Here is a 22812-nt window from a genome sequence, read left to right as displayed (position 1 = left end):
TTCGTGACCGTTCTGTGCAATTCCATTGCACAGAGCCAGTAAGTATAGACATGTATGTTATTATTTTTTTTTTTTACCTTTTCAATCGCTTTAAATCCAAGGACTCCCAATGGCATACCTGTCACCATATAAGACCATGCAACTGCTTTGGTGCTAGTAAGCATGGAGTATACAGAGCTATCCGGCCACAAGAAAATGTATGAACATAATTTGTCAAATTTATTTGGATAAAATGAGCATATACTGTATATTGTTTTGGAACCTCTGTAAAGTTTGTAGGATAAGAATTATCATAATGTATTATATGAATTGTTACTGCTGAATATTTTAGGCATCCAACATTGTAATTTCATGGCACATTTTTTAATTCATTCAATCAATCAAAAAAAAATCAAACCAAAAGTATGTAGCTGTCAATAGGGCCTTAAGAAGGAGATAAGGGAGGCAGGAGGTCCCTTAATGGTTTGTCTATGGGCACCATCACAGGCACCCCCAGCACAACTCCTTTTTTAGGGAAATCATAGCAGAATTTTTGCTTTCTCATGATTGAATGATGGACGTCAGTAGATCTTCACCTTATTCATTAAGCTATGGGAAAATTCCCTTGCAAAGTGAACAGCCTGTTTGCCTATAGTAAATTAACTATTTAACTATTCAGCATTTAAATGGAAATTTCAGTTTAAACCAGTAATGGAAAAGTACAAGCTGCTTGTGAATGTTAGATATGTCATGGCATATGGAAATCACTAAAAAATATGCAGCTTAGATTTATGCTGGTAAGTGGAGCTATAACTAAGCAACTTAATTTTACTAATCAGCTAACGATCATCCACATGTCAGCTTTTAAATTGCACTAGATAGCATGTTAAATGGTAATTTAGAAGGTGTCAGTTCATCATGAAGAAAAGCTCAATTTAAAAGCACATTTATATGTCACACCTTCTTTGTGTCAAGGAAATGAACCAAAGGTACGATAATCTGCTGAACCAATTATTTTTTTTTCCGTGTGTGAATGTCAACAAGCACTAATCAATATCATCCTTTAAGTCTTGAAGACCCAAGTGTATACAATTCGTGACAATGATCTGCCACCTACTTTGCCAATCAGCATGCATTTAAGAGGAGAGTCTGGGCCAGATGTAATTAGGAGGCAGCAGAATTGAGTTACTGATACACAACATTGCAGGCGCAACTAAATGGCATCTGATGGTGTATTTATTTCAATTCTTTTCAGATAAGTGCTTTGCCTGTGGAATACTGTTTCCAGAAATCAATGCGTCTTCACATGCGAAGAAGAATCTATGATCCGTTACGCTGCCCATACAGTACAATTCGACAGTTTAATCTTCAAAGTTATATTTTTTTTCAGTATTTATGCAAATTGTTTTCTGTATTTATATAGAAATACCTGAGTTTTATAGCACAGTTATGAACTTTTTGATTATTAGATAAAAATTAATAATAGAAAAACAGCAGCTTTAAAGCTTAGAAACAGAATGGAGAAAGCAAGCAAAAAAAACAGCCTAGGATCATCTATTTTACTCAAACACCATATTACAGGAATACACAGATTAGCTTTTTATTTCGAGAATTTATTTTTTTAAAGAACTTCTGGGAATTTTTATGATGAATATCTTAAAGACAAAGACACCTTTAAATCCCATTTAGATCAAAGACACTTTTGAATCCCATTTAGATTCCCTTGACCTTACTGTCCATAGTTGCTTGTGTTGTTAATATTTGGTAGTTTTAAGGTGTTGATATTGATGCACCTTGTATAAAATATATAAATTTATAAATATTCAAGGAAAGGATCACAAGGTCGAGTTCACTGAAAAGGGAGGGGATACGTCTGTTATCACTTACAGTAAGTTGTATGCCCTGATTCTGCCCATCAAATAAATTAGACTCTTGTGCTAGATTTTCAGGATACTTTTAACCCCTGTCTCCCTGCTTCTGCTTAATCTAAGTTGTGGGTCATCAGAATCCTATGTTTAATATCAAGTTCCAGGTAGAGGGAGGTGTTAAACTGATGGAGTAAACACTAATTGGAATACAATTTAAACTTGGTTATTTAGTGGAATAGTGCATTGATATGAGTAAGGATTTCACTTAATGTTTATCTCACCATCTTTCTTCTATTTGGCAGGGTTTGTCTTTAAAACGATATGTCAACTATCACAAAACCACTCACTAAATTATGACCATAAAACAGTGGTTTTTGTCATTTCTCCATGTCATTTAAAAACAATATATGCATTAAGGCAAGGGAGGTATTTTTTTGCCTGCTTACCTATTTTTGGTTTTGTTTTTATTCTAGCAAGGTGCTTTGTGTCTTTTAGACCCTTTGTGTTTCCAAATGCTCTGCAGATGTTTTGTTTGAGTAGATTATTTTGGAAAATGCAGTTTTCTTTGTGGGAATAATTAGCAGCTAGAAGTCGGAATGCATATTCCATTCTGAAATAGGCTTTCACACTCCTTTGATGCTTAAAGACAATTATGCTAATTACCTTTCCAATGTCATCTGCTCTTATTTGATTGTTTATTTTTTTTTATTATGCCTGCATTAGTAGATTACTCATCTGCTGCTCACAATGAAGTAGTTAGCTACACTTATTTTCTTGCAAGGTTGATGGAGATGGTGTATCTCTAGTGGTTAATAAAAGATGGCCCTTGACCATTGCATGCAAAAGCAAATGCACAAGCACATATTCATGATCATCTAATGGAAGTTTGAGCCAAGGCATAATTACAGTATCTAGTTGAAGCTCATGAGAACTTGCCTTTTAATGTTCCATTTATGCTTATGCATTATGCTTAAGTGGGAAAGCATGGACTGTAAATGAGGAACATTAGGAGTGTTATTGTTTTTATTCCCAAAATACTTGCTATCGTTACAACTCTTTGCTAAGTCTCACTTCAGATTTGTAAAGAGCCTGTTTGTAGTTCTTCATTTGAGCTGCATCAGCAATTTGCTTTCTCCATTACTTTTGTTTATTTTCCACTTGTCTGTGGTGAAATTGTATCTTGAACACTTGTCTGAAAAACATTTAATAGCAACAGACTGTGTTCATGTACTAGGAGGAAAATAGGCAATCTATGTGGAAGGAGAAAAAGAGATTACACAATAATTGTACTCAAGTAGACAGAAGATAGGCTGTAGCCCCTCTGTGACCTTAATGTCACCAGCTATATTAAGAGGCTTTCCCCTTCTGAAAATGACCCACTCCAAACCATAAAGGTCCACAGTACACTCCTGTAACACACACACACACACACACATATATATTTTTATATATATATATATATATATATATATATATATATATATATATATATATTTGAACTTAAAGTAAATGAATTATGTATGACATTGCAGAATATATTTGTAACAGATTACCTTTCCAATGGCATGTCCACATTTCCTCTTATAGCTCTAATTACATTTTGTTACCTAAGGGAAAAAGCAGTGTAATGCTCCTGATATGACAATCATGGGTCAGAGAAAAACACATGTATCTGTTTCATGGCAACATTCTTATGCAGTTTCATCCCATTAAGGAGGGTTTCACTATTCCAGTGAAAACCACTAATAAAGTAGGGAAGTTTTTTCATTTTAGTACTTTAGACTTTTCATTACCCAAAGAATATTATTAGGATGTAGTATAAAAATGTCACCATTTCAATCTGGGGAAGGCATTGTAAAATAATTGCCACTTATAGGTGAGCATTATCATTTCAGGAGCACAGTTCATTACTTTGGAATGTCTGAAGTTATAATTTAGAACCAATTGTTTTTTTTTTTTAAAAAGGTACAATTATTCCAGAATGTGCATTGAAACACTTTCTGGGAATATATGGAAAATTAGGAATGCACTGCTACATACTTAGATAAAAAAAGGCAAGTTTAGGTCAGGAGCATACTAACAGAGAACATTACATTAATGCTGTAAATGGCATCAGCAGTTTAAATCACAGTGCTTGAAATGAAAGCATGATCCACTTAACTGTGCTACCATATTATGATACCTATACAAGGAAAGGTTATTTCAACTCATTAGAACATTATAGATTTAATTGGTAGATCCAATGATCCATGTATACAGTCAATGGCCTATATTTAGGCTCATATAAAGGAAATAGTCTTGCTACCCTAATATTTTTGTGAGCAAATCTGACAAACTGCATCCATGAAGCAGTTGAGTCGGGTGGCTGGAACTGGTGCTATACAGACTCCCTGGCATAAATGAACCATTAAAAACATTTCTGGTCATCAGGATATGTTGATGTACATTATCTTCTGTGATGCACCTATTTTTCTGTTTTTATATATTACCATATACTCTATGTTTCCATGAGGCATAGTGAATACAAGAGACCACTCACATAAGTCGCTAACCCATAGGAGCTTACGATTTAGTGTCCCTATCACTGACTTACAGACAAACATGAACTAGGTAAATTTTCCCAGAAACAAATTAACTTACCACCTAAAGGCCTCTACAAACAGTGACAGAACATACATAAAGTACTTCAAGGAAAAAACCCTGGGGAGAATGAAATGGCAAGAGTGTTACCCACTTAACTACTATGCTGCCCATGCTGCCTATGTATATTCTACCTGGTGCGATTTCCGCATTTGTTTCTCCTTGTATGCATCTCTTTTTATCTTAATTATTTGGTTCCAATACAAATTAATTGCATGATTAAGGCTAAATCAATTACACATTTGTGCATATTTTCCTAAATTATAGTTATGTTGCATAGCATATTTATTCAAAATGGAAATGATAAATGTTATTACCTATAAGTCAATTGCAAATGAGTTATATATGAATTATTTGTTCTGATATTTGCATATAAAATGCATACATGCCAACACTCCCATATAAAATTCCAGGACATAACAGACCCAAACTCTACTCTTCAATAGTGGACAGTCCAGGGAATTCATGGTGGTTGGCAAGTATGTAAATGGGGGCATCCAACCTGAGCTGACATTAGCTTTTTGGCTTGTACTGATTCTACTGCAATGTATAAAGGATTAAAAGCTAAAGTCACTTTAGGATGAAAATGCCTTTAAGGTACCCTCCATCATGCAATGAGTATTAACAGGTAAAATAGGCTAGTTTTGAATTTACTCTTATGTCACATACTTCAACTTATTTATTTATGTGTCCAAAGAGAAGTGCAAGTTTCCGAAATGAGATTGCTAGGATGTCAGCAAGAAACAAATGTCAATCAAGTCACTTCTATATTTTCCTAATCAGTCTATGTGTGCATCCCAGTCGTATTATTGGTGAAAAACTGCATGTGTATTAACATACTAACAACTGCAGACACACAGTAAATGCAATCACTGAGTCTACAGCTTTTGATTAAAAATGACTAACACCACTTACAAACAACTAACAAAACTAACCAGGAAATAAAGCATGCTGTACTAACCTCACTTTCTACTAACCATGCAGAGAAACAGCAAACTGTTCAAGTTCCTGACTCTGCCTGTCTTTTCTCTTCTTACTACTAACTTGTAAAAAGCAAACCCACTAACATTAAATGCCTGTCCTGTCTTTTTAATTGTCTGGTGGCGTGATTTAGCTGAGTTTGACAACTCAGAGGAAAAGATCTGGAGTCTGCAATGCTGATTTACTAACATTTTCTACTAATAACTGCACTAACAGTATTAAATCCACTAATGTCTGTTGCACCTTAACAACCTAATGCTATTCGCAATGACAAATGAACGTGGTTTTAGCTTACCTGAAATGGAACCAATACAGTTCTAATATTGTTATCCAGAAGATATAATGGTGTTCTCTTAGTAAAAAACATTAAGAAGTGAGCACTGTAACTCATTTGGTAAATATTGGCCTTTTACTGTAGCTATCATTGCTGACAGCTTGTTTTTTTAAACTATGTTCTGTAAGATTAGTTTTCACAGTTAAAGATAAAGCATCCCCATTTTTAGGAGATTCCAGCCTGCTAGACGAAATATGTTGCAATAATTGGTGCTGAAGGGTACAGTATTTATATGGCAGGAAGCCACTCCAGCCCTCCAGGACAACGAGAAAAAAAAAGATACAAACACCACAGCTTCTGTAACACTATAAGATTAGCACCACACTTTGCACATTGAACTAGCATTTAAAATCACAGTTACTAAATTAAACACCCTTTTGTTTCCCTTTATATACCATATTTACCAAGTAAAACACGTGTTGTTGTGTTTGCATGTAATAGTACTGAAATGGCTGTTTTACACTTTAATAAGAGTACACCAATATATTTTCTATGTAGCTGAGGCTGCATATGAAGGTTCCATGGCACTACTGTTATATCTCCTGCAATGTCATTTATAGATATGCATTTTCTTATTTACGAAAGCTGATACCATTACATTTAAATGTCTTTGTTGTGGCTTACATCTTCCAGAGCAGAACAGCTATCCTAGCCATAATTTAATTTAAGTGTTATAGGATGTTATAATAAATTCCTAATTACACTAAATTAGTAGCCTTGCATAGAAATGGAAACGGTTTATTGCACAGCATTTTACATGGAACAGCATTTTACTGTTTACAATGTAAGTGTTTATCTTTAAGAGCATAGGTGATTAAAATTAGTGGTCTGCATAATGATCTAAAAAAGCCAGCGTAAACAGACACCATATTGGCTAACATTCTAACCAAGCTGTAGCTTAAAATGTTCATGCTGAAATTTTCCAAAGGGTAAACTAAGATTCCTATTTAGATGCTCCTTAGCCATTTGGCTGTACTACTTAAAATCTGTGGCTAAAGTCTACCTTCATAAACTTTTAGCCTGTTGTTAAATAACTGGTATTTGAAACATGTTTGGGATCATTTGCATTCTTCATGCCTAGTATGGCACTAGAACAACATTTCAAAATAAAAATGATTATCACTATAGGATAAAGTTCACATAACAACTATTGCTTGGAGAAATAATGGTTTTCCCATGGACATCCTTTGTTATTCTTTATATATGGCCTCTAATTTCCTAACCTTTGGGTAGTGGTGCACATATGTTTTGTGTTATCACACATTTACCCTTATAGGAACTGCTCACTGAGTGCATCATTGCTTGCAATGCTAAAGCTGATTGTTTGCACAGCTTGTTAGGTACATTACAAAAAATAATATAAATAATGTTTTTCCCATGGTTTTCCAATGGATATCCTTTGTTGTTCTTTATATATGGCCTCTAATTTCCTAACCTTGGAGTAGTGGTGGACATATGTTTTGTGTTATCACATATTTACCCTTAAAGGAACTGTTCGCTGAGTGCGTCATCACTTGCAGAACTTGTTAGGTACATATACAAAAAATAAATAACAAAATGGTTACGCACAAAAGCATTCATTTTTAACTAGACAGCCTAGCAGAGGCTCTTTTCTTTAAGCCACATAATTGATGATCTGGTGAACATTTAGCTATTTTATCTGAAGGATTATTAGCACCTAGGCCAAAGGTTTAAAGATGTGAGTACACAAAGCACAAAAGTACCACGTTCCTTAGGCACTTGCTAAAAACTGAACGTTGACTCTATTGATTTGTATAAAGCTACATTGAAACAATCTTTTACTCGGATATTGGCATACAATATATACCGTACCGGTTGTAAAATGAACTCCAAACCTTGAAGTCTTTCCTCTGACTGCAAATGAAATGTTTAGTGATTTGAGAACCTTGCCATTTTGTTCAACTGTCTTGTGAAAAAAGTATTTTGCTTTAGTGCACCAAAGAAGCTAAATTTTAACATGTGCTTTCTAACACTTTGTGGAACACAAACCCGTTTCTTTTTTCCCCTCAACAGAAAATACTGCATGTTTTTTTGTTTGACTACTCATGCATGCAAAAAGAAAAGTTCTGTTATACATTTTTTAAAATATACTAATAAAACTTCTAACTCTTTGTGACAATAATACTAATGCAAAATGCACGCATAACGCTTCATAATTTAGAAGGCAATGCTTAAATTCTTGTACAGAAAATGACTAATACCTACTAACTCCTGATGCATGCTGAAGGCTCTACCAAGAGCATCTGTGCAATTAACCTATCAACTGATCTTATACTAATCTAAAGCATGACACACTTGATCTACTATCAGTGTATTACCCTGTCTGACTCTAACCATAAATTGCTTTGCTAATGACTGGCGTAAGAATCCTACTCTGAAATCGTTGTGTATTTTTGAATATGATTGGCTAAAATCTCCAACTAAATAGAATTGGAGTTTTAAGCCCAACCATTGCAGGTTCATTGGATATATAACCTATTAACCAACATTTATTTTCTAATTTATTCTCATTCTAGGTTCAGTGCAATAAAGACCTAGCTATAGATAATGTATTCTGCTGTATGCCCCTTTGTAGTTTTCAAACCTACTAATATGCTATTAGGATATACAGCGTAAAATATAAATGCATGTCTGCGTACAGTACATGTTTATATTAGTTTCCCTACAATATTTTGTTTACTAGCAAAGAAAGCTGTTATAGTATGATACTAATATCAGAAACAAATTAGCAGTACGTTAAAGCAAGACATAACATTTTCAAGGGACTAGATCAACAGTAAGGTAAAGTGCAAAGAACTTACATACGAAAACCTAAAGTCACCGGTAATTACACCACCATGTTCCAAAGGGCAGATGCAAAAAGTAAATGGAAGTGCAAAAAGCAATCACAGTTTGTTTTGTTCAATAACAAATAGCAACCATCATATATTAGATCATTAAAAAATGAATTATGATTGGTTGCTTTGAGTTGTTGCTTTTTGCACAATCTTTGTAATTTGCAATGCTTTATTCAATAATATCCTAGGTGTGTATATGATAATATACAATAAGTGCAATGATGCTATAATTAAAACAAATACCACCAGAAATCAAGTGCATATCAGATGTTATTATGGCTCTAGCAACGAAAAGTGAATTTATATTAATTGAGTAATTGATTAATTGATTGACTTTTCCAGATTTTACTCCTTGCACTTCATTATTTAACTAACAGTTACACACCGAGCATCTTTAAAACTACAGCACTGCATAAAAAAGTCTCTATTACAAAGTGAAGGATAATCCAAAAAGTTATCATACTATATTATTTATCTTGCTCTTTCTTTGTAATGTAATAGAAACATAGATACATGCCTATTTGTTTTCTTATAATATTTAATTACCCTGGCTGAGTAAAACTAGTACATTTCTTGCATGTTTATTCAATGTATCTCTAGTAAACATGTGCTGTATTTAACTTGCCTTTTAAATGATAATTGTAATTCCTTCAACATGCATGCACAGGACTTAGTTAGATAGCAGCCATAATCCTGTTATATTGCTCCGTACCTGGATGAATGGCATTGTCACTAAGCCACAATGCATCTGCAAAGATTAATGGAAAGCACGTTAATGGATTTTTAAGTATACAGTAATCTTCTCAACCACAATGAAGCATACAGAAGAGTGCACATAAATATTTTAATACGTTATGGGGGGGAGCATTTAGAATCTCCAGCTGGGAGACTCTAGCTTTCATTTGGAAGTAACAACACCTGAATATCAAGCAGAAAAAATTCCCTTTAAGTTTGACTGTGGAAAAAAATTAGAGACAGTGAAAAACATATTTTCTGCCCCCCAAAAGTGATGAGCCATGGCCCACAAAGGACTTAACTCAGTTTTTGTTTAGGGCCATATCTCAGGAAAATCAGACATAATTTGTTGTATAGATATGAATATTTTTTTTATTATTTGGGCAGGCTAATGTCAAATACAAATTTAACACATTTTTTTAAGATCGACATTGTTTTTTTCATAAGAATTTGCTAATATGTTTTTATAATTGAATGTAAATGCATCACTCTCCAAAAAACATAGGATTCTATTTTGGTCCATTCTGCTTTCAAAGCTACTCTGCTTAGTGGGCAAAAAGTATGTTTTTCATACAGCAGTGCTTGTTGAGATTACTGACATACTGAAATCTTAAGTCAATGATTTGGTGTATCTTTCCTTGATATATGATGAAAGCCCATATGTTAGCGTGCTCAGTCAGTAGACGCCACCACATCTTTCTTGTGTGAAGTGAAACAGGATGCTGTACAACTATTAATTCAAATTATTTTTTAACTTTGTTTTTTATTTTTTTTTTAAATGTAATTTTTATTTTGGTTGTTTTAACAATATCATGATTGTTAAATACAAAGAAGGCTTAATACGTCCAATTAGCTTTTAATACAGAAAATAAGGCATTATTAAAGGGCAGCTTAATTTAACACACTGTTGCTATTTACAGCTTTACTGGTAATGCTTACAAATGACATTTTCAGCATATTACTGAAACTGATCTATTAAAAATAGATTTGTGAAGTTATTTTTATGCATACCATAATGCTGATTAGAATGGACATAATACAGTATAGCAACCTGACTTATTCTGGCCATACAATTATTCCTTGTTTTCTTCTAAAATATTAAATATACAGCAATGCTGCAAAAAGACAAACAAAAAAAAAAAAAACAAACAAACATGTTTTTGGAGCTATCAGACCATTTTCCATCTGTATCTGAGAAATCTAAAATTAATAGAAATAATAGCTTGCCCAAAACAAATACAAATTCTGTAACAAGTATTCTAAAGTAGGCTGAAAATGAAAAGATAAAGGAGAATTTTAGGGATTGCTAAAAAATTAAAATAAAATAAACATATATGCTTACCCCTACGCTGGAGCACTGCATGGAGCACTGGATGCTGCAGCTGTCCCATGATGGATCTAAGGATGAGAACTGAGCAATCACATGATGGCAGTTCTCAGTCTGCTTGGAGCAGAGAGCAGTGACTGTCAGTCACCACTCTCTACTCTGCCCCTTCAGTGCTCACCCTCTTCACCCTCAGTGGAAGAGGGTTGTTGCAACCAACTCCGATTCTCAGTTGTGTGCTGAGTGGCGGAGGCAGCTGTGAATTAGAAAACTGGGTGTATCCCAACAAAATTGTCAGGAACTTTCCAAAGCCTAAAGTGGCTCTGCCATGTCACCTGATAGCGGAATATAGCCTGCTGTTAGTTGACTTTGGGTCACAGGAGAGCAAAAGTAAGAACACTCCTGTGACCCACAAGAGAAGCAAGGCCAAAAATAGGTTTGGCCATACTTCTCTTTTTAAATAAAATCTGTTAAGGGGTTTATTTTTCCTAAAGAAAATGCTGTTCCAGACTAAATTTAGTGCTAGGCTTGGTGAAGAACTAGGCATTTGTTCATGTGATATTTGCTGAAAGGGAAGGTCAGCATTCACACTAGTATATAATTCCCTCTAAAAGTCAGCAAGTACAAGCATTTATAAAAAACATACTCACCAGCCAAAGAAGCCCAAAGTTGTCTTCCTTCAAGTCTTCACAGCTGCTATTGTTCCCATGCCACCATCTTGGATGCAGGAACTGACTGACTTTCTGATTACTTAAAGCTGTCCCCCTCCCCGGGCAGATCTGGCAACAGGTTGAGGCTGTCTTGAAGCCTCCTGGGATGTGTGACATATATCCCATGAGACTGTTGGTGGTGGTGGTGGGGGATGAATGAAGGCTATATCATTCATGCCTAGGGGAGGAATAAGGAAGTGGAAGCAATCTACTACCCCTTCCAAAAAAAAAAAAAATCCAAATGTGTAATAGGGAGGGGGGGGGGAGTCCAAATTCCTAGGCCTTCACACATGTGCCCATCACCAAATGCAGGCTGGAGCAGCATTTCTTTTAGGACAGATGTATGCCAGTTCTTCTGTTAATCTTTATGTATCCATCCCAGTAAGACTGGTAAGGTTTTGTTAACATGTCATTCAATTTTTACTTTGAACTATTCCACTACAGATAAACATTGACATATAATTGAGATTGTTGAAAAATACCTTTTATGAAGAATTTTCTGTTTATTAGGTGCTGTAACTTGAATATAATTTAATTAACTGTCTCTTTCTTCTCTGGCATCATTAACAGAATATTAAACACTCCTTTGCTTGCATGCAGTAATAAAATTGCACTCATTGTGATGATGATAATTATTTAATGAAGGTATCTTACTTTCACTGTAAAGAAGTATACATATCCAACGTCGTTGCTATTTAGAAACACTTCTATACATAAAGCATGTCTTATGTCCTGTGTTACCATAATTAATTGTCTAATCCACACATTGAGTTGGCCTTAGTCATTGCAAAATTACCATCAAAAATTATATCACTGTTTTCTATCATAGCATATTGGCTTTTCTTTCTAATCAATGGTTTAAATGCAAATGGGATGTAGGGTTATCATTAATAGGTGGTATTTTAGCAATAAAAACTATGGCTTATTTTCTATTGATTCAATTGTCTTTAATGGAACCATTGTCTTTGAGACAATAAAATATCAAATCTAAGCTCTGGTCGTTAAAAAAAAGCCATTCTTTAATATGCCCACATAGTCATATATATATATATTGTTGCAGGAAAAAAACTGTTAGTAAAACACCAGTGTATCAATTAAATTTGCTTTATCATAAACAACATTTTTTAAGGGTACTTTATTAGGGATTTTCATATAGTTAATATTTATATTATTTATAAACCTCTAAACTACTAGATGCACAATCTGATGACTAAATAGTATACAGAACAAGGTGAAACGAGATGTATAGGAGAAACTATACATGCAGTGCTATAGACTTTATGTGATTGTCATTAATACCAGTTTAATCTTCTAAAACAATGCTGTCAGCAGGGGCAGATAGTACTAATCTTTGCCTTACAGAGCATTTTTTAGTGTCATACTGATATAAATACTATATATTTGTATACACAGGGGCAAGATTAGAAAAAACACAGGCCATCACTAAAGAAAAAAAGGGAGAGTATATATAATAATATTACTGTTATTTTTTTAGCATAGTAAAAAAAATGTAATTCATGTTTTAGATTTTGTAGATTGTGAACATTTTTGGAATGATATACACAGTTGGCAATGCAACTGATATTTATCTTTATGGCTTACAAATTACCTTTTTTGTGCCTAAGGTGATTTTTAACATCCAAACTATCCATGCTTACAGTAAATTTGGTTTAGAGGGACCACATGTTGTGTGAAAGTAATATCCCGTTAAACACATAATTACATATGCCTACAAACCCTGAGATCTCAGTAACATCTGCTCACCGTCTATGCACAACCATTCCTTGGAGTGTGTGAGCTTTCAGATCTAGTTAATTCATGCGTGGTCCTAGCATATGACACACTGCAGACATATGTTTTAGATAAGATTCCTTTAAATTTGGTAACTAAATAGAGTGTTTGCTTGAAATATAGTATAGGTAGCTTTCCATTAGTTTAAGTAAATAGATACACCAAATCTGCATAGCATTTTAAGAACTAAAACATTTGAACAATGTTTTTACATGATTATATTAGAAAACAATTAGATAGATTTTTGTTTTTATACAAAACGTTTTCTTTGTTATATTTAAGCTAAAGTCCAGTCTTACCTTTAGTCGTTGCTTACGTGAGCATTTCATGGTGTGCATTAGAAGCTTCAGCAATCTGATAAAAGCAGCCCTATTTCCTGTCTAGAGAATGTCTAGCATCACCTAGCCATTTCTTTCCTCCCCAGCCATACAGTCCCTGTCTACCCCTTTCATTTATTGGATTTTATTTTTTTCAATCATGGAGGCTTAGCATCCCATTTTGACCTAGGGCAGTCTCCATCCAAATGAAACCTGCCTAGGAATATCCACTCCTCCAGACTGCTATCTTTCAATAAAGGCAGTTTGATATTTGAAAAACTCCTCCTAAGAGCCAGTTCTCGGTTTTCACCAGGACTAAGGGCACTTGGGAACAGTGCTGAGGCAGAGTGCTGTGACATTTTCAGGTACAGCACCGTGCCAACCTTTCCTACCATCCTACATTGCATAGAGAAGCACAGGTACCCAAGGATGACATCCTTGGGTCTGTAATGAGAACTGAAAGGTCTTATTAGAAAGTCTTATTGGCATGTTGATGGGGGGGGGGGGGCAAGGAAGGAAAAATATGAGCAGAATAATCTTCAACTTTAACTTTACATGCCCAGTTTGTTTTAGTTACAGTGTGAAGAGTGATGGTGTGCAATAATTCTAGGCGGTCAATCAGAAACCACCTTTTGGAGCCTTAGCCTAATTTTTCTGATTGGTTGCCATTGATATTAAACATATTACTCTTTAGTTTATGAAAATGCATGAAATCATTTGTACAATGATGAGCTAACACAACTAATTATGATCAAACAAAAAAATGTGCTTTACTAATAGATTGGATGAATCAATTACTATTTGGTAACTAACATGTATATTTAAACCTGCTGTGTGCTTAAAATACTAACACACTGCTAACAATTGGTTACATTTAAATTAAAATGTGTTATGGAGATTCATTTCTGTCATGGAAATCACTAACTTAAGGTATGTTTTTTTAAAATTTGTAAGGTAAGTTTGATAAATAATTGTTTCTGAATGCATACTGCTACGGATTTAGGCAAACTGTTGTGATTCAGCTGCAACACTTATCATTCTGCTCTAGCCACTAGCTGGCAGAGAATGCTGAGAAACACTGCCATAATAACAGCTGGAACACTGCACATAGCCTAAACACTTCCGTTTGCTGCAGGGACCAATTTGGCAATGGAAGGAGTTTCACAGCCCTGATGTTCTATGACAGAATTGTGTCTGCTTGCATGTCCAACTCCTTTAAACTATGTTCTGCTCTAAAAACGTGAATGTACTTGCTTAATATTACTGACCAATAAAGAAACTAATGTTACTAAACTCTAACATATTTGTATTACCTTACTAAAATTCTAACAAAAAAGTTGTATTGATTTACTAACAATGTGTTATCTAGAATGATCTGTCATGGGTGCAACCAGTACAACATTTGAAAAGAATGATACTTTAAGTCACACCAGATTTGGTTTGTTAATAATTTTAGTAGCATAGGGTATATCTTTAAACAGTGTCTAGTTTAGATTTGAGTTTGGTTGATAAACAGATAGGACAGATGAGTAAATATGGGGATTTCCACCTAACATAGGTTTGGAACCGCTTTACGTAGTAAAACATAACAGTTCATAACAGGGGGGTCCTTTATCTGTTATTTACAGCAACTGAAATCTGACAAATGAATTACCATGGTTGCTCCAATGACTAGATCTTCTTCACTGTTCTGTGAGCTCTGGAAGAGCTTCACTTTGTGGGTGTTAAAGGTCCATTAAGTATAAAATGCAAGCACACTTAGGCTGTCTATATGTGCATTTTTGCACCTATGATTCTCTGCTACCAACTAGTAATGCCAGCACAAAATAGATGGATAACAAAATGGATACATAAAAAAACCTGCCTTTGTGTAAAAACCCTTAGACTCTTTACAGATCAGAAATCCAAACAATTGTATTACTAAACTTAAACCCACTAAATACACGAGTAGTGAGATGATCGTAATTTATTAATGTAGATGTTTCTCATGTTTTTGACCTGTAGAAATCTATGGCAGAATCTCCAAAAACATTCAGAATAGTTGAATGATGGTTAAATCCAGAGGTGCACATCTCAGGCTTTTAAATTGATAAGCAGTATAAATATATGAACTGTCATGAGTATGAATGCCCCTATCCTAGCAACTCTTTTTTTGTATCCTACTAAAATCTATAAACTTCTACCAACTGGCCTATCACTATGAAGGGCTTCCTCACTGGTCAATTGGAGGGTTCAGGAGGTAGATTAAAGGCAGACCTTTTTTTTTTTAATTGCATCATGTAAGAAATTCCAGGATTCCATAGGCAGTTTTCAAAAACATTCTTATATCAGGAGCCATTGCGTGCATTCCAGGCATAAAATACATAATCCCTAAATTCAATAAGAATTCATAATTCAGACCGAAGTCTCCCTGGGACATTAATGAACAGTAATATTGCCAGTTCAAGACTGAGCTGTTATAGTTGCCAAGCACAAACTGACAGACTAATCTCTCATTAGTTATGGTATTAAGCAGAATGTATTTTATTATTACATAGCAAAATATGCTGGGTGCAAGCAGTTGAACAATGCATCTTAAACCATGTTGGCAGCTCTTCCAAATCATTATTGGGCTATTAAGGAGACTATGTTATATAAAAAAAACACAAGAAAAACTCAGATACTTCTGGGTAGTGTCAGAGCTTGCCATTAGCTCCTACCCCCAACATATTCCCTATTGGCTGATCACTATAAAGAGCTACCTAATTGGACAACATCAGGAGGTAGAAAAGGAAAGCAAGCTTTCTTTTTTACAGGAGGTGCTGAATGTTTGCCTTTCAGAACAGCCACAACAGTAGGATTTTGAAGGCTGCTAAAGGTATATGCAAGCACTTCTTAGTCTTCATATACACTGAACTCTTTGGAAAGTTTTTTGTCTGACAGGAGGAAAAACAGCGTTAAAAACACAGCAAAAGCTGAATTATTCAGGGGCATCAAGCGTTTGGTCATTTATTCATTTAAATATTAATTCATATTAATTAAATAGGGCCAGCGATTAGGAGCGTTTATACAAGTTTAGGCACATCCGGAGTTTTTCTGCCCAAACGTTCCTCTCCCAAATGCAATTTTGGTGCATTCCGATTTCTGCCCATAAACACCCCTGTCTTTAAACTCCTCTAAAATCCTGTGTGTGCATGAACATATAGGCTAACATAGAGGGGCATTTAGGGGCAAAAAAAAAGTCAAATGTCTGTAAAATGGGCTTTGACAGCTGCAGTGCACATGAGGCCTTAGAGTCTGCTTTAAAATGTTGATTGCATACCTAAGTTGGTGTCCAATAACCCCAAGATTAGTAAACTTTTGAAGATTTTACATATGTCAATATGTTTATTATAATCAAAATTTGCTTGCATTTGAAGTTTCTTGACCTTTAACCCTTCATCAAATTAATACTAAATCAAACCAAGGAAAAAGAAGACAGTTGCTACTTGTGAGAGTTTTGTCAGAGATATTACCACTGTTCCTAAATATTGCTGTTAAAAAACAAAACAAAAAAAACATATTGCAGATAACATTTGAGGTTAAAGGCTAACTCGACCTTTTATACTAAGTTACACATTTCACCCATATTTATTTGTGGATTTATCTGTGACTTCTAGCTATTGCACACAATACAATTTCAACATACTTCAGCTTTTCAAATTTTTATCCTTTCAACTTCCTTCCTCTAATAATGGACGACTTGCAATTAGCTACAATGGGTGACTTTTAAAAGCTAAAGTACACATTGATTAATTTTTTAACCACATCAGTACCAGCTTGTATCTTCATTTCCAAACATTGTGGCAAAAAATTTGATCATCTCGAGGTGTCTATTATCCCCCCCAAAAATGGGGTCATTTTGGAAATATTCATGTCATCCTGAAACTTTTATTTGATATATTTTTCCTCTATTTAGTAAAGAGTAAAAAAAAAAACATTGGTTATTAAATACCACATAAAGAAATTGCTAAAAAAAAAAATTAAATTAAATTTAGGAACAGGGTTGTATGACAGAGTAATTGTAAGTCAAACTATCACAACACTAAAAATGCAATAGATGGCCTGGACAGGAAGGAAGTGTAACATGCTGATCAAAAGTGGTTATGTGATTTTTTTAATATCTTGACATGCCTTGCCATTCATATTAAAATTTGTTATACCACTCATTGATGGATAAAATAGCAGACATGGCTTTTATTTTGGCCAATGCATGTCAATGCATTGCATTTGTAAACAAGCACCATTAAAAACAATGGTAAAACCTGCACATGCCTTGACACGTGCCAATGCTCGCTCATTAAAATGCATAAACATTAATGGTCTCTAAAGGAATTTTTGCATTGTTGTGACAAAGTGAAGCAAAGCAATTCATAAAAGTACAGGTATGGTTGCCTTGAACATGACATGCAAATGTGGCAACACTAATAAAAAGGACATTGCATTACAATAATATTTTTTTTAAGTATGTAAAACAATTAAAAAAATAGAAAACTTCTTAAAAATACTTTCACCAACTTTTTATATATAAAAATGATTATGGCTTATATTATGTTATAATTTAGTAAGGAGCATTGTCTTCTTTTTCTTTAACTAATATACTCTTTTGGATATGACTATAAACTGTAATCCTAGGTCAGGCAATTGTGATATTACAGCTGCTATAAAATATGGCTGATGTCTCAGAAACTGTGGTTTACAAAATGCTATGTGAGCTTTCCCACCAGATGATACGAGCTATGGTTTTACAGCAATTGTACTGACACGTATTGCTTACCTATGGATTGTCAGGGTTTTACTAACATCTTGGGGCAAGCCCGACCTTCTTTATAATTAAAACCAATATATTGCATGTTGGTCTTTGTTTCTGTAATCTAGCCTTGAGCTACATTCTCTTGAAATTAACTCTGCATTTTCTCACAATTAAAGTTTATCTAAACCAAGAATAACGTTTTAATATATTGCAGCTTACAAGTCATCCAATGTGGTTGCAGCATTAGTTATGCTTTAAGGCTAAGTTCATTTTCTGTAAATACAGAAACATAACTGTTGATCCTGCCAGAAATCCAGTGTCCTTGCAACTTCTTAACTTCTTGAGTACAGTATTTCATTCTCAAAAAATGTTTATCTTCCTTCCTAATTTTTTTAATTTTAGACTATATATAACATCCCACTAAGTTACAGAGATGGGGTGAGAGGAGGATGTTTTGAAGTCCTAATACACCATTCTAGGGTTGCAACGCTGCTCCTCCTTGTCACCCTAAGACAAGAAATATCTTTCTGACAAGATAACCAGATGAAATTAATAAATTGCCTGACAAACAAGAAAACTAATGCAGCCACTACATTTAATTACTGATAAGCTTCTATATATAACATTTTGTTCTTGCATTTAGTACCCTTTAAATGTGGTTTTGGTTCAATGCATATCAGTCTTATGTGGTGATTGTCATTTTTCATTTGATGTCTTGTGAATACCTTAACAAAGTTCTTACAATGATGTCCTTGTGTCAGCAGCCTGCAACTAGTAACGTCTCCAGACATTGTGATCTGCAGCATGGCGTTTCACTAACTTACTAACATGTGGATAGGGTGTGCATGTCATTTAACACCCCAGGACAGCTTGTCCCAGGCAACTGAATTATAAAATTAGTTTCTTCAGAAGCAAATGTGTTTACACTGAAATGTTGAACTTTGTTAAAGATTGGGCAGTTCATTTTATTTTCTCGCTACCTGCACAAAACTGCACTGTGAATGAGTACTTGTTATACATATGGTTTTATGTTACCTTGACCATGAAGGCTGTGGAAGCAGAACTTGACTAGAAACATTTCAAGCAATGTTGCTTGAAAGACTCGACTGTCCGGGACTCTCCCTCCACATTAGCTGAGAAAGCAGCGAAGTGCCATTGGCTCCCGCTGCTGTTAATCAAAGTCAGTGAGCCAATGAGGAGAGGCCGGGCTGGGCCGTGGCTCCATGTCTAAATGGACACACAGAGCAGCGGCACAGCTTGAGTGCCCCGATAGCAAGCTGCTTGCTGTGGAGGCACTCAACGGGAGTGAGGAGCCAAGATTGTCAAAGAGGGACCCAAGAAGAGGAGGGTCTGGGCTGCTCTGTGCAAAACTACTGCACAGAGCAGGTAAGTATAACGTTTGTTCTTTTGAAACAATTAAAAAAAAGAGACTTTAGTATCACTTTAAAATTTATCTCATTAAATGAACAGGGACATTTAGTTAAAGCTGAGCACCAGGAAAACTAAAAGTCCTCCCCTGCAGTGGGGCTGTTCCTGCACTTAAAAGTTTAACTGCCTGTTTATTTCTAGGGGGAAAATATACAGTAATTTTACTTACTTGATTCTTCACTGTCACTCACTGTGCTGCTAGACCAGTCCCTGTAGCCTTTTTTCCCTTACACTCCAGGAGTTGGATTCCTCTGATTCCATTTATGAGGAGTCAATAGGCCTGCATTGGATGTGAGGATGCTAAAGGGCAGTCCACCGCTGGAGCATAGGGGAGCGCCGTCTGCCAGGGGAGTAGATAAACAAGTAAGCAAAAGTGCTTTTTCTGTGTCCCAGACAGAAAAGAGCAGTCAGCCCTTGCAGTGTGACCCCACTGCAAGGGTAGATTTTTACTTTTCCTAGAGCCTTTAAATTGGGTCCTTTTGATTTTGAAAAAAATAGGTGCTCTAAATTGATCCATCCGATACAGCAAATATTGAATATCCTAGACCAAAGTAGTTCTTTCATGTCAGCATGGATATCTTGTTGAAGGAGATTGAAAATAATAGGGACACCATGTGGAAATTACCTTTCCAAATAAGTTATATTCCTAATGATAGTAGAGATCATAAATGTATCTCTTAAAGTGGAACTAAACCCCCTATCCTTTACAGCCAAAATAGACACCATCTAAGACATAGCCACATTTTTTTTCTAGGGAGAGGAGAGCAGAGATATACTTACTTGATCTTTCGATCCTCCCAGCACAAGACTGTGGCTCATGTCCCAACCCCTCCCCCGGTGGTCTAGCAGTCTTATGTGGTGGACTGTTCTTGATTATTCCTGTTATTATGCCCAGAGCAGGGTTCCATAGACCAGGAACAGTCCACCTCCGTGATCTGTGGGGGAGTACTGTTTTCTGGAGGATTGAAGGATCGAGAGAGTATAAGCACCCCTAGACAACATGAGCAGTTGACTCTTGCAGTGTGGACACAGCCCCAACGCATGGGAATTTTTTTTTTGCCCAGAGTTGGACTTTAATCTTCATTTCTTATACACAGAGAGAAATTTACTAAAACTGGAGCAGACAAAATCTGGAGCAACTGTGAGTGGCAATGAGTCAGCTTCTAGCCTCAGCTTGTTCAGTTAAGCTAGAAGCTGATTGGTTGCCATACCCAACTACTCCAGATTCTACCTGCTGCAGTCTTAGTCCCCTTTCACACTTGTATGATTTGGGACTGCAAATTCTCATGACAATTAGTTCCCCATGATTTCCAATGACTACCATTCATATTAGTACAACTTCAAGTCGTGCCAACCTCAAAGTTGTCCCTGCACTTTGATCCAACTTTGATCCTACTTCAGCCTATTGAATATCACTGAAGTCAGATCAAAGTCGTATCGCCGTCTTAACTGATCCGACTTTGGAATGTGACTTGTGCTTTGATGATCTTGAAGGGGAACTCCACGCCAAATTAAAAAAAAAAATGGCATGGGTTCCCCCTCCAAGAACATACCAGGCCCCTCAGTCTGGTTTGGATTTTAAGGGGAACCCCCATGCCAAAAAAACAGCATGGGGTCCCCCCAAAATCCATACCAGACCCTTATCCGAGCACACAGCCCGGCAGGTCAGAAAGAGGGTGGGGATGAGTGAGCTCCCCCCACATGCCCTCAACATGGGGGGCAAGTGCTTTGAGGCAGGGAGGCCCTGCACCCCCCACCCCAAAGCACCTTGTCCCCATGTTGAAGAGGACAAGGGCCTCCTCCCGACAACCCTGGTATTTGGTTGTCAGGTTCTGTGGGTGGGGAGCTTATCTGAATCCGGAAGCCCCCTTCACACCCCCCCACCCTATGTGAATGAGTATTGCATACATTGTACCCCTACCCATTCACCTAAAAAAGTGTCAAAAATAAAACACAGTACACATGTTTTTAAAGTAATTTATTAGGCAGCTCCGAGGTCTCTTCCGATGTCTTGTCTGGGTCTTCTCCCTCTGTCCCCTGTCTTCTGCCTCTGCTGGGTCTTCTCCGCTATCTTCTCCTCTTTTGCTGGGTCTTCTCCGCTGTCTTCTCTATTTGTTCTTCTTCTGATGTTGACTCGATGCTCTCTCCAGCTCTAATGCTGGGTGTGTGGTGTGCCACTACTTATATTGGCATGGGGCGGGGTCACGGTGTGATGTCATTCAGAGGCCCCGCCCTCATGATGTCACCACCGGAGCATGATTGGCAGTGACATCATAAGGGTCTGGTATGCTCTTGGAGGGGGAACCCATGCCATTTTTTTTACATTGTGCGTGTTGTTCCCCCTAAAGATTCATACCAGACAGTGCCTGGTATTGTCAGGGATCAAAGTCAGATCCCTGTTCATTGAGGTCAGACTTCAAGTCGCAGGGCAAAGTCGGGTCCACAGTTCTACGACTGTTTTGTCAAAATCGCGGCCTCGAAATCGTGGAAAAATCGCGCAACTTTGAAGTCGCACAAGTGTGAAGGGAGCCTTAGTAAATTCCCCCTCATAGTGTTTTAATTACATGTGTCAATATTTCACAATAAATCAGCAAAAATAATACCAAGTTGTGTTGAACATTGAAAAAATCTTAAATTTTTTTTAAATTTGTGAGTTTATTGTCTACCTTAATTAACTGTTGTAACATAAAACTGTTTCAAGATTTCTACAAAACATGAACTTCAGTTTGACTGTTAAAACAATATTCATAATTTGTATCAAATATGCTGTATTGTTTATTTAATCTGAAATATAACTGTTTAACTGTTAATAAACTATTTGAACTTTTACATGCATCTTCAGAAATGTTATTTGATTGGATGGTTTGAAAAATAAAACAATAGTTAAATGGTTGTGATAAACTGAATTATCATTTTGATTTGTAATAACATCTGCCAATGGCTTTTAATAGGAATATGAGATTATAGGCAGTGCCTCTATCTGACTGCCTGAATATATCTTATATTGAGAATATTTAGCATTGGGCTAGCGTGGCTAACAGAAATGGGATACTGTGTGCAAGATGAAGAAAACAGA

The 22812-nt window shown here is 35.8% G+C and overlaps 1 long non-coding RNA gene across 2 annotated transcripts in view; it reads left to right on the top strand.

The window, feature by feature from the left end:
• LOC141143813 (uncharacterized) overlaps positions 1–22565 on the top strand; it is a 108330-nt gene extending 85765 nt beyond the window's left edge. For both annotated transcript variants that reach the window (XR_012244330.1, XR_012244331.1), the window contains one exon: positions 1235–22565. This is a non-coding gene — a long non-coding RNA (uncharacterized lncRNA). The remainder of the gene's footprint in view (positions 1–1234) is intronic.
• The last annotated feature ends 247 nt before the right edge of the window (positions 22566–22812 follow it).

The sequence above is a fragment of the Aquarana catesbeiana genome, linkage group LG01 (genome assembly GCF_042186555.1).
Source record: "Aquarana catesbeiana isolate 2022-GZ linkage group LG01, ASM4218655v1, whole genome shotgun sequence".
NCBI classification, from domain to species: Eukaryota; Metazoa; Chordata; class Amphibia; order Anura; family Ranidae; genus Aquarana; species Aquarana catesbeiana.
This window is presented reverse-complemented; position numbering and strand designations above follow the sequence as displayed.